The sequence below is a fragment of the Carassius gibelio genome, chromosome A21, assembly GCF_023724105.1.
Source record: "Carassius gibelio isolate Cgi1373 ecotype wild population from Czech Republic chromosome A21, carGib1.2-hapl.c, whole genome shotgun sequence".
In the NCBI taxonomy this organism is placed as follows: domain Eukaryota; kingdom Metazoa; phylum Chordata; class Actinopteri; order Cypriniformes; family Cyprinidae; genus Carassius; species Carassius gibelio.
In genome coordinates, this window is record NC_068391.1 from 15,540,192 (window position 1) to 15,555,022 (window position 14,831).

Genomic DNA, 14,831 nt, shown 5'->3' on the forward strand with positions numbered 1-14,831 from the left:
TACTATTGTATAAAAATCATATATCTGTGAATCATATAATTGTTTAAAAAGGGCACTATTTGAACAAAATATTATTTATCCTTGTATTATTTCTTCTTCTAGTGTGTGTACCTAAATGTGTTATCCCTTTTTTCATAAAAATGTTCTGTTGAATGAAGAAAGAGCAAGTTTTCTACTGTTTGTTCCCACAGTGTGATTCACTTTGGCTCCATTCTCTGATAAAACCTCCCCTAACCCATGCTTCGTCTTAATAGTGTACAATATTTCTGACATCCTTGTGAACAATCTTTAGTGCTTATTCGATTAAGGACCTAATTGGAGTGAAAAGTGCCATGGCTTGGGCCGTTGATTAGCCGGGCTTTGTGTCAAGAGCCAAGTTTGGACCACATCCAGTCAATCATCTGTTACAGAATGTGAGGATAGTGCCGAGAGCTGGATGCAGGCCAGTGGGTTTCTAGTGAGGGACTCCATCAATATCAGGCCTGGCATATAGTACTTTTCCTGCAGCTTTAATTCACTCTCTCCCTTCACAGCAGAACAAGCCTGACCTGTTCAATCGGGGGAAGCCTAGCCAGCATGTATATCTGCATCTGCTCATACTTATCTCCTGACAAGTGCTGCTTGGAGAGGGAGCACTGACCTTCTCTGTTCTCTGCCCACTGCTTTTTGGAATACAGTTTGTTCAGCTGGGGTCTGGCAAGTGTTTGGTCCAAATGCATTGCCATATGAATTATCACAATTATATATATATATATATATATATATATATATATATATATATATATATATATATTTCTTTTTCCTCCTACATGCTAATGAGATGAAAGGGAGCACAGTTGAAGTCCTTTTATATACGTTTTATTAATAAAATGTTGAATTTATCAACCTAATATAACAGAAGAATTGTTTGAATTAAGAAACAGAGTCTTCACATATTACACAAACATCCTGTGACTATGCGGACTGAATCCTAACAACTCTGTAGATGCACATACGGTATGACTGAATTTGAGTGAACGCATTGATTTTTTAGGAGCTTGGTGAGCTATGATTTGGGCAGGACGCAGTTGGAGGATGGTGATGCAGCTTTCAATTTTACAGTTTGCAGCACATCCAGTGTTACTCTACACTCTCCCCAAAACTAACACTTGCATAAATAAATTACACCATGCTCATTCATTTAGGCCAGAAGAGACTGGCCTCATGACTGAGCCTTGTTTCTCCCAAGGGTTGTTTTCTCCATTTCTGTCACTTGATGGGAGTTTGGGTTATTTGGCACTGTAGCCTTTTGATTGCTAAGTTTGGGTTTCAAAAATACTTAATATTCAGTAATATTATCAACTTGACTGCTCTGACACTGAGAGAACAAACCTTGAACTGAACTGAGCTAGATGATGAGACTACTGTTTTCTGCAGAGCTGCTTCATAGTTGAATCAAATTCGTTTCATAATTGATACATTTTGCAATACTGACACTGTTATTGAACTGAACCAAATCACCAGTCATTTAAATTACTTAAGCCTTCTGTAGAGCTGCTTAAAGCTGAATTGAACTCCTTTAATGAACTTTACACAGTAATCAAACTGAATTAGCACTGAACAGATTTTAAGTAAAACCATGAAAGTAGTGTTCCTGTTGCTCAAGTGATAGAGCATTGCGTTAGTAAGCGGAAGGTTGGTGGTTCAAATCTTGGGGAACACATGTTAGGAAAAATTGTTAACTTTAATGTAAGTTGCTTTGGATAAAGTGTCTGCTAAATGCATAAATGTAATTTTTTATTTATTGTCTTTTAAGAATTGTTTTACAGCAGAATTTTAATGTATCTGATATGTGATTAAGCTTGCATTATTGATTCTGTACTTGTCCTGCACTGTAAAAAGTTGCAACCTGCAATTATAACCTTAAAGATCTGTTTCTACCTGATTTAACCCATGAAATTTGTTGGTATAAACTAATGTATTTACAGTTGGCTAATTCAGTAATGTTGAATAATTTTTTGACTTGAATAAAACCAATTAAACTAGTGTGCTTTGAAACAATCTGTATTGTATAGAACAAAGCATTATGTTAATAAAGGTGACTTGACTTGCACATACCCCCCCAAAAAATCTTGGGATTGAAGCAAGTGGCAAAGTATAAATGGGACGTTCAACCCAATTGGAAAGCAATCCGTTTGATAAAGATGCATGAAGTGACTTCGGGTGGAAGTCGTGGCCTAATGGTTAGAGAGTTGGACTTGCTGTTTTGAACCCCTTATTGGAACGCTGTGTTTGAATTGGTTTGTCAGATTGTAGACTTGGAAGTGAATGCCCACTGCTATTATTGGCTAACAGCTTTGTATGCTTGACAGCTTACATCCTTCATAGATGGCTGCTGTGATTTAGGTTAAAGGGGTCATATGATGTGATTTCAATTTATCCTTTCTCTTTGGAGTGTTACAAGATGTTTGTGAATAGATAAGATCCCTAAAGTTGCAAAGAATAAAGTCTCAAACACAAAGAGATATTCTTTATAAAAGTTAAGGTCCCCAATCTCCTTAAACGCCTCTTTTAAACATGCCCCCATATGTCTACCTCACTGTGTGGGAAGATTTGCATAATACCACACAAATGTTCACGCTAAGAAAGAGGCGTAACTTAAATTCTTGCTGTAGTATTGTTGCTGCCGCCATGTCGTGGAGACACTGTGTGTTTCATTGTGAAAGCGAAACTACTTTGTTTGGGCTTCAAAAAGAGGACGCAACTACAAATCAGTGGCTAAGTTGTATTTACAACACTATTCCAGAACAGTTGAAACCAAATATTCAGATGTGTGCAACACATTTTATGGAGGATTATGACTGTTTCCTGGGAGAGTAGCCTGACAAATAATGCTGACTTACAGCCTGCAAGTATGTTTTCATATTTAAAGAATTTGCCACTGGTGATTCAAGCGTGAGTTTTAATGCAGTGTAGAGTAGCGCTTGTTGTTTGTCGTTTCCCCAATCACAAATGCCGACGTGGATTTATGTTTACGCTGTGCTATGCAACGCTACACGTAAAAAGACAGTATAAGTCATTATAATCAGTAATTATGTCCCCACTGGCTGCAACAAATGCCTAGTTTGTAATGGAATGTATTGGTTTTGTTTCATCACTGAAGGCATCAAAACTATGAATTAACACATGTGGAATTATATATGGAATTATATACATAACAAAAAAGTGTGAAACAACTTAAAATATGTCATATTCTAGGTTCTTCAAAGTAGCAACCTTTTGTTTTGATTACTGCTTTGCACACTCTTGGCATTCTCTTGATGAGCTTCAAGAGGTAGTCCCCTGAAATGGTCTTCCAACAGTCTTGAAGGAGTTCCCCGAGAGATGCTTAGCACTTGTTGGCCCTTTTGCCTTCTGTCTGCGGTCCAGCTCACCCCTAAACCATCTGGATTGGGTTCAGGTCCGGTGACTGTGGAGGCCAGGTCATCTGGTGCAGCACCCCATCACTCTCCTTCTTGGTCAAATAGCCCTTGATGCCTTCAGTGTGACTCTACAATTTTCATAGTCATGAAAATAAAGAAAACTCTTTGAATGAGAAGGTGTGTCCAAACTTTTGGTCTGTACTGTATATCCGTAGTAAAATACCCCCAAAAAGGACCTTACTTTACTTACTTACCTTAAGTTCTAACCGATGCGGTCTGTAACCATTAAAAATTAAGTTCATCCACTCTTTCCTAATGTTGGGATCAGAAGCAATGCAAAGATTGTTTTTTTCCACAACTCGGCATTGCACAGCGTCTTGTTTTCTTTGGAGCTTCATAATTTGGTATCTGTGTAGACCTAGTTTTGCCTCTCTCGATAGTTACAATACATGTGCGAATCAGTGTGTGGGGCTAAACCGGCAGTGATGTAGAAGCAGAAGCACATTCACAGTTCGTGTCGTTTTGGCAGATTGGCTTCAATATAAACCGTTTTTAGACTAATGAGAAAGTGAGTTCTGAAACTTACAGGATGTTACAGTGACATTTGATATGTCAAAAGGTCAAGGAAATTTAGATTTCTCAGTATATTACCTCTTTAACTGAAGTATAAAATCATAGACTTCACAGCCATTGATTTCATGAATTTGTGGGTCATACTTAATAGCATTTCAGAAACATCACATTTGACTACTTCACATGTGAATGTATATTCCTATAATTAATAATCTTAGGATATTTCACATTCTCTCAGATGTATAACTACTAGGAAAAAGGTTCATATTAGCCAAGGCATCCTTCTAATGCACTCATGTGTTCCCTCTGCTACCCGAAAATATACAGTTGCCTTTGGCAGACGTTCTGCGAAAATAAATGTGTGGTTACTGCGCTTTCCTGAGCACAGCTGCTCCCCATTTCATTAGTGTACTGAGGTAAGTCTTTTTCCTCTCTGATTAAAACTAAGAGCATGTTGGCTGCGATGTCTAGCATGCTCCGTGCTTACTAAAACAAATCGCCGACTGCAGGAACCAGCGGAGCGCAGAATTGGCCTCCTCTTTTCCTTCTCTCATTTCCGAGGCCCGTGGAACCCCGCCTTCCTCATCTGCCTTGTGTCTCCTTAGGCTGCTTAGGTCTGGGGATTTGTTCAGGGTTATTTTTACCATTAGAGGCTCCATTACAAACATTATAATGTCAAAAAGCACATGTGCACATGTAATTGGGCCCTGACCATTGTTAGCACGGTGGAGAACAGAAGCAGCCGCCAGCAGCCTTCCTCGTTTTTTCCGGGGAGTGTGAGCTTTTAATTATTTAGCCTGAATCTATTTGATCGATGCCAAAGAACCGCACTTCTGTACCTCCTGTGGCACAATATCAGCGTCCTGGTTCTGTGCTTAAATATTTATGAGGAGAGAATGTAAGAAGTTTGTAGGATAGTTGAATGGATGGAAATTGAAAGAGGATTCCTCAAGAGGATTACTTTTCTCTCTCTCTCTCTTTGACTCTAATGAATTTTTGATTATCAGACATATCTAGACATTTTCATGAAAATGAAGTGGTTGAAAATGGCTAATGATTATTTTAAGATCAATGGAACGCTGGGTATCAGAGTCTGAAATTCTAGAGACCGTTGGGTAATTGTCAAGAATAGCTTTTATTGCACAATTTATTGTGTTCTCATGCTTTAATCTATAATTACTCTATAATCACTGATTATGCCCTTTTATACTGCGCTCCGTTATGCCCTTCAGAAGCTCAGGATTTTCTGCTTTTCTCATATCAAGCTCTATTTAAATAATTGATCGCGATTTCATCCATCAGTCTCGTCTCTGGGTTGTGTCAATATCAAAGGTCTTTCTGCTGGTCCTCTATTTCTTTTTGTGCTTCCTGAAAGTTTTTGGTACCTGTGTAAAGCTCTTGTTTACGTTACCAAATAGTAGCGGGTAAGGTCTTCTTAGGCTTATTATATGTATTTAAATATATGTATGTTGTATAGACAAAAGCATTAGGATATCTAAACATCACACCAATATTATTTTGAACATTTAAAGGCAGGGTAGTTAAAAAATATGTAAAAAACTTTTTTTCCAAATTTGTTTAAACTTTATTTATATATGAATACATAATTAAAATGTAAGTACTCTGAAAAGGAAAGTATAAAAATCGAGTGTCTGTAGACCTCTCACGACTGTTTTAAAGAGAGCTCATTATTTCCATTCACTCCGCCCCCTCCCTTCTGGGCTCCTTCCAAAGCCACGCTATAGCTATCATCTTGAGCTAGGCCTATAGATTATTTATTGTCTCTACTACGGCTCGCTAAGTAATGTTATGTTAGCTATATTATGCAGCTACGTGTGCTAATGACACATGCTTCATGAAAAAATAAACAAAAAAATATGCATGATCAAAATACAAAAATAAAGATTTACCTGTCCAGCAGAAATAAAGCCATCAAGGAGTCACTTTTCAGCCCCTTGAGTTCCCTCAGTTCTCGCATCGCTGGAAAGCCACGCCGATATTAACTCACGTTTTATTTCTTTGTTTATCCAAAGACTTTTTGTTAATTGCCTTTTCTTGTACTGTTACTGTCTTCCTTTTTTTGCCTGGTTTGCCTTCACTAACTGCATAGGCCGGTACTGTGAATTTTGCTTGCTGTTTCTCTACAATTGTTTTGGTATTCCTAGGATCCGTGCCTCTTGAATTCCTCAAATCAAACATACGCGCGCAAGTGGGCAGGTCATGTGTGGCAAAAGTGTGGTTGCCATGGTTGCGAGAGAGTGACAGTCGCCTAAGCCAATCCTATGTTTCGTCCCGAATGGAAATAATGAGCTGTGTTTAATACAGATTAAACGGTCTAGAGTCACTCGATTTTTATACTCTTTTTATCAGAGTACTTACATTTTAATTATGCATTGATATATATAGAAAGTTTAAACGAATTTGGAAGAAAGTTGTTTATAAATTTTTGACCTACCCTGCCTTTAATTTGTTTCATATATAATTTCTTGTTTAATATATAATTTTTTTTGTTTATTTGAATTTCAGTGTTGTTGTTAAATAAGCCAATGACTGTATGGATTTGCTGCCATTTAAACGCAAGATTGTGAGTCAGGTCTGGCCTGATATTGTGTAATGGGATGTGGCTCACTGTTCCATAGGTGGTGGAAATGCACATTAAAATGCTGTATCAACAGGGGTGCACATAAGTGGTTCAAAGGTGTGCATGCATGACCAAAATAAAAAATGTGGTGCATAAATAAGTCCAGCCACTCATTTGTGGACAGACATACATAATACTGTATAATATTTCTGTTCGAACTGAAAGCATTATTTAATTCCAGAGTTATATTTTGTACAGGGAAACCATTATTGGCATTTTAGTTTTAAATATTTAAAAAGATAAGTCAAATTCTCTTGATCATATGATTCACCCCAAGAACAAAATTATTTCTTCTTTTACTCATCCTTATGTCAATCCAAAACTATATTTGCTCTGTCAAACATAAAAAATATATATTTTATATTATCATTTTTAGCTGACGTAGTGTGTATTTTTAATGTTTCACATGTGTAAACATAAATCTAAAAATAGTAAAGTAAAAAAAAAAAAAAATCACTGGTTTTAACAATTTCTAGCTGTAATTTGTTCACACATTTTACTATGTAAATTGATTTGCTACATGGAATTGATTTTAAACAATATTGAAAAGGGAATGATTAGCATAATACATTTTCAAGTGGCGAATTGGTTGTTGACTGTTTGAAACCCCTGTTTTCAATCAATCAAGCATATTTGGAGCTGTTGTCAGTAGGAAAACTGTTTCAGTGGAACGGTTATTAAAATTTTTATGAAGTTTTTGCTCAGTGGGTTTTCATTGGATGACTCTGCTTGACTTCCTTTGTTTGCGGTTGCTGACAGACGCTATTTAATGGAAGTGCACTACTTGCTGTGTCCAACATCAAATGCACCTGCCTGATAATAGCAGCTTCTCAGAGAGCGATCTTCACTTTATTTCCTTGTTCATTTGGTCACTGCACTGAGACCGACATTGCGATAATGATAAAGTGGACAGGTCTCCTTCTCTTTCTCTCTCTCTCTCTCTTTCTCTCCTGCTTTATAATTGGTAAAAGTGTTTAAAACCTCAGAGCTCTTTTATAGGAAAGACAAATCAGATTACTGTCAGTCCTGATCTTCTATTGCTGGAAGTCTCCATTAGAATGGACTTAGAGTGAAGAGGAAAAAGGTAAAATCATATTTGGTGTCTTTTTCAGTGGCAGTTATGATGTAAAGGTCACAGTAACTATATTTCCAAGCAATCGCTGCATCTGTTTGTTGACTGTTAGCACATATTATTCTTTTAATTGTAAACTTTAACCTTTGACGTCATTTAGAAATGTTAATGCATTATTTCCTTTCAGAGTTAGATTTTATTGTGTAGGGAATCTATTTCTAACATTTTAGTTTTTAAATCCTTTTTTTATATATATAAGTCAGATTCTCTTGGTACATTCACACACAAAAGAAAATTCTTTAATCTTTTAGTCATACTTGTGTCATTACAAAAGTTCAAAAGTTCTGTCAAACATAAAATAATATATTTTAAATGTTGGGGTCCATTCAAGCTTGAACCCCATTAACAGAAGAATTGGACATTCTGATAATTGTCCATCTGTGGTAGTGACCCAAGTATCACATGGAGACCCTTGTGATAAAAAGTGTACTTTGTTTATTTAATTAAGGATACTTTAGTAAAGCTCAAATATACTTTATGTAGTAAGTTTACAAATATTATTGCACTAGTTATATACTTGTAAGTGTTTATAAACTCCTTGGAACTAAATTGGCCCACTTTCTAGTATACAAAATTATACTTTTAAGTATACATTAAGTATAACAGGGGAAAACTTTGAGTACAAACCTAGTGTAGCATCTGCTTAGGATAATGTACGATAGTGTAATGCCGTGCCAGCAGAGAGAGCCCTCACCTGAGTACTGACTGTTCACTGCTCCCTCTGCTTCTACAGTCATTTCCTGTTTGTGTGTATTTAACACAAGTCAGCGCATTTTGCCCATTGCGAAGTATTGCCAGTTTACCTGCCTTACCAAGCATTTCCCATAGTTATTCTGCCTGCTTGTTTGTGTATGATTCTGCCTGTCTTCATGTTCTCGATTGTTGGATTGCCCCATTGGTTTTATAGCCTGATTGGACTAGTGTTTGTGTTTGAGCCATTCGCCTACCCACTCGTCTCTGCCTTGTAGATTCCCCTTAGGGATTCCCCTTGTGTATGTAGAAAGATTGGACTGCCATTACGGTACTGACTATCTGCCTCGTTCAACGATTCTGTCTTTAAGATCTTCCCCTAATAAACTTCTGCAAATGGATTCTAATACTGCCTCAGCCTCCTCATTACAGATAGTATGGGCTTCATGTCTTAGGAATTCCATTTAGCCTTTTGACATTTGCATATAAATCGTATACATGGCCTCACATTCCACATTTATATGGGTGATAATTACCAAGGGTTTTCCCCCCACTATCAAAATGATGTTAAACAGCAACTCTCTGCTGCTCTCCATCGGACTTCAAACTCATTTTATAGATATGTTAATGACCTTCAGGGCCAGACACCATGGCCAAGCTGACCAGTGAACCATCTCCACGCTTACAAATACACATAGCACACACACATAAAGACATTTTCTTTATTTAGACTTAATTAATAAGTTACAAATGTATTTTGTATATACATGTTTTGTCTGTATGTTTCCCTATTACATTAGTCTAGTTACCACTGTTTATTTGTATTAGTTAAGCTTTAAATGCTAATATTCAGGTTTATGTATCTCTGGTTCTATATTTTCTAGATGTTTTGTTCTTGGTTTCAAAATGATCTGCTCTTTATCCTCAAACTATGATGTACTCTATGTGATCGTGAAATGCATCATACTATTTGTACCATAGTTTGGGTAAAACTACACCGATTATTCAGGACAACCTTAAAGCATGCAAATAAGGTGTCACTGGGACAAAGAAACACTTTCCCGCTGAAACTATATGCCTTGTTACTGGTCAATCTAACCAAAGTGGGTGTTATAGGAAAACCAGATAAAACCTCTCCCACACCCAAAAAGTGAGCTTTTCTTAACTTGTGGTTCCCTGGAGACACCCATCACCCATCACCTTGGAAACCTCCTCGCCAGAGGAGTCCGATCTTCTGGCAGGTTTTAGAAACTTTGTTGATTCACTTCGGAGCAGTGAACCCATGGATGAAATGATGAAGCTTTTATCCATAACGGGATTCAACAGGAATCTACACATTAAACATGCACCAGGACACTTTACTCAGCAACTACGGAGGGCTCTGAGCTCGGAATTTGGCATGAATACAGAGCTTTCCTCCCTGTGCCCCTATAGCTGGGAATAGGATCAAGCCAAAAGTGAGGAGATGGGGTTGTGGAAGAATATGGAAAAATGTCCAGGAGTGTAGGTGAGTCAGCTATGTATAAATATTTGCCTCCTGTCAAGCTGATTGGGTACATCATTTGAACGTGCTCTTTCCGAGCTTTGTTTATAAAAATGTACAAGAGCTAATTCCAATGTAGGTAAATAAAATAAAACGTGTGGATAAAACCAAAACATACATTTGCACAAACATTTCCATGAATAAGATAAAATGAGCACTTCCCCACAAGTTTGCACGTCCTTAAAGGCCTGCTCCGTTAAAACAGGAAATATAAACCAGTTAACCCCATGTTAATACTATGTAGTGCGTACGAACAGTAAAAGCTTAAAAAAAAAAAAAAAAAAAAAAAAAAAACATTTTAAAGTTAACTTAATTGTCCGTCAGACAATTAACAACATGAAAATTTTGGTGAATTTCATTGCCTTGTAGGACGTGGACTTGTGGCTTCTCAGTCTAATTCATATTTCTGAGCAGATCATCAGAAATGTTTTTACCATATCAAATTCAAACTAGTTAAGTGCTTCTTCCTGTATTGGACTAGCTGGTTAGTTGCTAAATTGTACGCAGCAACTGAGCACCTCCTGCTCACTTATGTACCTGTAACCAGTTCAGCTAATGTTGTGTCGAGTGACTTGAGCTGAGTTTGATCTGCTCATATGTCCTCAGCATCTTAGTACAGTAATGCACATTGATTCTCTGGGACATATGACATCTTGGGAATTCTCTAAAGGACATCTCATTGAGTGTGTATTGCATGGTGAAACAACACCATTTCAATACAATAGAATAGAGTGATTCTCTGAAAAAAATCTCCCACATGGTAATATATTTGCCAGTAAAACTCATATCTTCCACCTCCTCCAGCCATCTGCCGAAAGAGATCATGCTTGAACTGTGACATCAATGATAAATCCATTCTAAAATCTGTATAAATGTGAGCCACAAAAAGTAAAACCTCATAGGAATTTCATCAGGCTGAATTGCAGGATCTTGGTGACTTTGACCCTTTTGATGTCTTGCGCAATGCTTTGCTTTTTTTTTGTTCTAACATCCCTGAAAATGTGAACAGGACTGAAATAGCTGTACACTTCTGTAATTAGCTCTTTTGTCATTTCCTGACCTCATCTTCCCCTCTCAGCCATTCTGAGTCTTACACAAAACAGGAAGAAGAGCTTCCTTTTCATCTCAGTGGCACGGCAGCAAATTGGCACTAATTGTTTTGAGATAATTGGGACTCCTGGAAGAGGTAGAGAGGACCCTGACTAAAAGAGAGGTCAATAAAAAGAGACACATGTTTAAAGAGAAGAGGAAGCAGCACATTCTATATATTATGCTGATATTATTTTTTCCCAAAACCCAAAATGTGGTCACATTTTGCCAATAAATAAATACATGTTGCAATCAATCAATCAATCAATCAATCAATCAATCAATCAATCAATCAATCAATCAATCAGTACAACTTTTTGTCTTTTAATGATCATTACTGTAATTTCTGGTATACTTCTTGCTCATTGTTATTATTATTTTTTTAATGATAATTCTCTTTACTGCAATATAGTCACAGTTCTATTTTTTTATTTTCTTTTAATTGTTAAAATTAGTTATATTTTAAAGGCAGGAAAACAATGAATCCATTATATATATATATATATATATATATATATATATATATATATATATATATATATATATATATATATAAATATATATATATATATATATATAAATACAATTTATATAATTTTATATAATATTTTGTCTGTATTAAAGTAATGAGAACTACAAACCCAATTCCAAAAAAGTTGGGACAATGTACAAATTGTAAATAAATAAATAAATAAATAAATAAATGCAATGATGTGGAATGACATGGCATCCCAGTTTTCCAAAAAGAACTTTTTTTGATTCGTCTGACCACAGAACAGTTTTCCACTTTGCCACAGTCCATTTTAAATGAGCCTTGGCCCAGAGAAAACGCCTGCGCTTATGGAATATGTTTAGATATGGCATCTTTTTTTACCTATAGAGTTTTAGCCGGCAACGTCGAATGGCATGGTGGATTGTGTTCTCCCACAATGTTTTTTGGAAGTATTCCTGAGTCCATGTTGTGATTTCCATTACAGTAGCATTCCTGTATTTGATACAGTGCCGTCTAAGAGCCCGAAAATCACGGGCATCCAGTATGGTTTTCCGGCCTTGACCCTTACGCACAGTGATTGTTCCAGATTCTCTGAATCTTTGGATGATATTATGCACTGTAGATAATGATAACTTCAAACTCTTTGCAATTTTTCTTTTTCGAAACTCCTTTCTGATATTGCTCCACTATTTTTTGCTGCAGCATTGGGGGAATTGGTTGATCCTCTTCCCATCTTGACTTCTGAGAGACACTGCCACTCTGAGAGGCTCTGTTTTTACCCAATCATGTTGCCAATTGACCTAATAAGTTGCAAATTGGTCCTCCAGCTATTCCTTATATGTACATTTAACTTTTCCGGCCTCTTATTGCTACCTGTTCCAACTTTTTTGGAATGTGTAGCTCTCATGAAATCCAAAATGAGCCAATATTTGGCATGACATTTCAAAATGTGTCACTTTCACCATTTAATATGTTATCTATATTCTATTGTGAATAAAATATAAGTTTATGATATTTGTAAATTATTCCATTCCTTTTTTGCTCACAGTTTGTACAGTGTCTCAACTTTTTTGGAATCTGGTTTGTAATTAAAATTAATTAATAATAATTTATTAATTAAAATTCCCAACACAGGTTCAGGAGGAGCCTAATCATCCCGTCCTGTCAATTATCGCTAAAACTGTATAAGCAGTAGCCATTACTCTGTTCTAGCGACAACTCTTCCTGCATCCCTCCATCTCCCATGCTCCTCCTCTTATTCCTTATCTTTGTCCCTCCACACTTTACCATTATAATGGCGAGGGGGGGATTCTTACTCAGAGCCGAACCTCGGGTTTGAGCCTCTTTCGCAGATAGCAAGCCAATCTTGTTTACCCTTATCTGGCAGGGCTGAATGGGCAGGCAAACTCATTAATTGTTCTGGAAAAACATAACACAATGCTAAAAATATTTGTGGTTCTAACAGAGGATTTTATTTTCTACTAATATACATATATATATTATTTCTTTACTTTGTCTTTTGATCTTTGGTGTAAAACAAGAGTCACCAATTAAGACTCAAACATCTGTTGTGTTCTGAAATCTAAAATACACATACTTAACTATTAACTACAAGTTGGGAGTTGCTAACAAAAGGTGGTAGAATAACCTCAAGTACAGGTGAACTAACAACTGGAAAGTTCAAGCAAGTTACTTAACCTAATGTTGCTCTAAAGGGACTGTTCTACAATAAGTATACTCTAAGGCTGGTGTCCTGCGAGCCAATTTTCAGTTGGAAGCTTCATTTATAGCCATATGAGAATTAGAGGAAGGGTCTCTTAGTGGAGAGTCTTAGCAGCCTCCGTGACTCAGTTCCCTGCTGAGTTAATGGTCTTGCAACTATATCAGATCATCTAGCTTCTAGAATGCTTGATATTATCACAGGCAGTGGCTGGGACAGACTTGTGCCTTGGAATTGACCAATAAGCTTCTTCTAACATTGAAGAATGGACAGGCCATCGTGCTGCTCAAATCTGATCCAAACTTTTTCCTCAGCACACATCAGATACTCCGATTGCATAACCATCCCCCCCCCCCCCCCTGCCATTCTTAAAAAAAAAAAAGCGGAGGCAGAGCAGGCTGTGTTTATTGAATATACTGTAAATCTTTTTCTTGCCGAAGCAGCGCATTGACTTAGAACAACCCCAAAGGGACACATATGCATACCCTAATTCAGTCTATTACAATAGTTTATGTTCGTATAGTGCTCCTGATTTTTTCTTCACATTGTTTTGTTGCCAAAATGGACTGTTGCAGTGCATGAGGGATTTGGAAAGACCTCCAAATAAAAAGAGTGAGATTTCAGTGAAAACAGTCGGTAGGTGTGACATCTCGACAAAAGTCTGTAGTTATTTGAGTCAGCTACTGGGATGTTGCCTTTAGTTGCTTGGATAAAAAGCATCTGTTAAATGGTAATTAACCAAAACAGTCCCGCTGATAAATATGTTAATTTAGTGGCAAACAACCAGCATTTTTGAGTTTTGCAGAGGCAGTAATAGGGTGTAATTCTACACAAATCTTTGTGATCTGCTGTGCCTTCAGTGGTGGATGGGTGGTAATTGCTACAAAGAGCCAGAGAGAATTTACTTACGCATGCACAGCTAATCAAGCATTTTGACACCTACTCATTCTTTATTATCACTGGTTTTGACATTTTAGAATAATGATAAAATAAAAATAAAATCTGAAGTGACACAAATTGAAGTGTGCCTTTTATGTCTGAAATTGTTAATAGAATTTAAATGACCTTATTTACTATTTATTAAATCTTATCTGGCCTATGGTGAAATCAATTATTAATGTAAAAACAAAACAAGTGAGGAAGTAAATTACCTTAATTAAGGATTAAATTGACACATAAATATACATAAAGTAATTAATGTAAAAAAAAAAAAAAAAAAACGAAAACGAAAAAAAAAGAAAATAATATATTAAACGTTTTCATGTACAAATTGCTTTTCTTTATCATGTTTCTAAATGAACTGATTCTTTGCTTTTTTAGTTTGCCACAGATTACAGGTCTGCACACATATTTTTGTTAGTTTAAAAGTGTATATTAATCTTCAAAACAATTCAGGTTTTTCAGATTTTCATAAACATACACTACTGTTCAAAAACAGTATGTGAAATATATAAGCTCTTTATTCTATTGTAATTTATTTTGTGTGATTACATTTATTCCCGTGATGGCAAAGATACATTTTTAGCATCCATTACTCTAGTCTTCAGCG